Source organism: Palaemon carinicauda, unplaced genomic scaffold (genome assembly GCF_036898095.1).
Source record: "Palaemon carinicauda isolate YSFRI2023 unplaced genomic scaffold, ASM3689809v2 scaffold441, whole genome shotgun sequence".
NCBI classification, from domain to species: Eukaryota; Metazoa; Arthropoda; class Malacostraca; order Decapoda; family Palaemonidae; genus Palaemon; species Palaemon carinicauda.
Genome location: NW_027171697.1, coordinates 108,628 through 111,324, shown reverse-complemented (window position 1 = coordinate 111,324; position 2,697 = coordinate 108,628).

Below are 2,697 nucleotides of genomic sequence, written 5' to 3'. Positions count from 1 at the left end.
TAAAGATAAATCAAATCGTATGCTGATGCTTTCCCAACATAAATGAAATGTACGAGTGACTTCACTTCTTTCGTAATGGTTGCAATTATTTATTTTCTTATGCCTGGTTTCTTGTTTACCAAGATCAGCAAGGAATTTAGTTGAACGGAAGACGTACTAGTTTAGTATCTACGTAGAAGTTCTTGAAAAAGGGAAGTTAGTTTTCAAAATCCTGTTTAATGATTCTTAAATCTTTTTTGTGGGGGAGAGTATCATGGAAGTTCTTAAAGAAGGGAAGTTAGTTTTCAAAATCCTTTTTAATGATCCTCAAATCTTTTTTTTTTGTGGGGGAGAGTATGTATGCGATGGTCATTAGTTCTAAGTCTACTTATCATGCACAGAGAAATGCTCAAAAAGATGTCTTTGTTTCTGGTAGGCATACAGTATATTTTTTAATGAATGTTAAAAGCTTATACAGCTAATTATTTATGGTTTAAGTGACAGTAAACTTTGACACTGTACATATGTTCTTGACTTGTAAATATACTTTTATTTAGATGTAGATTTAGGATTATTTTCTTAAGGTGGTTGTGTTTGCTCCTTAATTTTTAAAAAAAGTCTGTTATGGTGTTTTTGGGATGTTTATAATAAATATTTAGATACAGCCATGTGTTTTCTTTGCAATCCTTGTCTGTAGTTACTTTACTTTTACTTTGATGGCTGCTTTTCCGGTCCCATACAGCAGGAGAACCCTACTCTATACAGGACATCCGCTGTAGTTTTACCTTGTTCGTTCAGTGTGTTGATAGTTTCATATCACGTATTGTTCATTTACTCTTAAATCATCACTGTTGTATGATTTTTTTGAATAAGAAAGTCTTCAGTGTCTTCTTGAAAGCTTTAGATTTATTGTAAGTTTTTTATTTTTTCAAGTTTAGTAATCTCTAACCCTTGTCTTACTGAACTTGCATTAGTAGTTTGTCTCATCCACCCTCCTCCCCCAGGTCTTAGTTATTGGTTTACGGCAACTTTAGAGTATTGAGTTGTCATAAATTAGTTTTTATATCACCACCAAAGGTGTATCTCTGGTGAACATCATTAATTTATGCTTATTTTAGTGTTGCCAAGAAATTATTTTGTCCGATTAATTGTCGATGAGTTTATGCCAGAGACACAAATCTCAATTGATTAGCTTGGATCATATGATTGAGTGTTTTATGACTAAACTACATAAAACTAGCAAAGTAGAAAAGTGTTCATAGTAATAAAGTTAACAGCCAGTTGTCCCTCAAATATGACTTGTTAGGTGGTGGTCTTTCGAGATTCCTTACAGCTGCTGGCTTCTTCTCCTTGGGGTTTGATACCTTCAGTTGGGACTCAGGCATTATTAAAAAGGGAATTTGCAGCTTCAATTACGCTCTAGTTGTAGTTCTACCCATGTGGTCTGAGGGGGAGGTTACTCTACAGGCAGCCTCTGGTTAACTTTTTTCTTTTGTAATTTGCACGTGATATGTGATTCGATATAGGAAGTCATCCAAAATTGGGTAGTAGCCTGTAGGTAGGAATCTGGTTTTTGAAAGCAATTATATCTTAGTGGGCAGTGTACCACAAGCAGTGTACTGTAGGCATTTCTTAAGCCCTGTCCACACGATCGAGTATGCCCGACGGGCAAACAGCAATACCAGACCACAAGTATTAGTGAAAGTGAGGGTTGTTGACGTCAGAAGCGGGAAAACTAAAGGCAGGGATCTGGCAACACTGTATGGTGCCAGATACCTGTCTGTGGTTTACCCGCTAATGACGTCATTAACTCAAATTCTTACTAGCTATTGTGGTCTGGTATCACTGTTTGCCTGTCGTGAATGCTCAATCATGTGGACAGGGCTTTAGTCTTTAGAGCATTCCTTCAGCCCCTAGCTGCATTTTCTTTACATCTACTTACTTTGTTCCACTTCGCTGTCCATCTTCTCCCAACTTTTACCTTACATTGTAACTCCTGGCACTTGAGCTGAAGGGCCTCAGAGGCCCCAGCTCCAAGGTGTATAGCCCAAATCCTATAGATTGATTTGGCATTTGCATCCACTTTAGTTTACGTTAGTTACCGTTTTATGTCTTCCTCCAGCTGTCTGTTGTGCAACAAAAGTTTTATGAATCAAATGAGCTAATTTTTTCTTGTTCAGGAAAATGGATCTTTAAGTTTAACTTTTTATTTGCTGTTTTGTCAACTTCTCTAAATTATTGGCATACAGCATTTTCTAAATTCTTGGTTTATTGAATGTAATGTATTGTTAAAAATATACATATTTTCTTTAACCTAATATCTTATTTCTTGTAATAAAAAGTGTGGAATAGAAAGTTATTAGTTTAATAAAACTAGGTAAAGTGTCATAGAATGAATATAGTATTAGTTATGCCTGTCCCAACAAACTACATTCGCCCCCTTCCATGGCCACGTTGGAAGTACTGTAGTGCCGTGAGTTAACCCTTTTACACCCAATGGACGTACTGGTAAGTTTTACAAAACTCGTCCCTTTGCCCCCCATGGATGTACTGGTACGTCCTTGCAAAAAAATGCTTTTTACATTTTTGCTCTTATTTTTGTAAACTTTATGGGAAACTTCAGGCATTTTCCAAAAGAATGAGACCAACCTGACCTCTATGACGAAAATTAAGGCTGTTAGAGAAATTTAAAAAAAATATATATTGCAAAATGTGCTT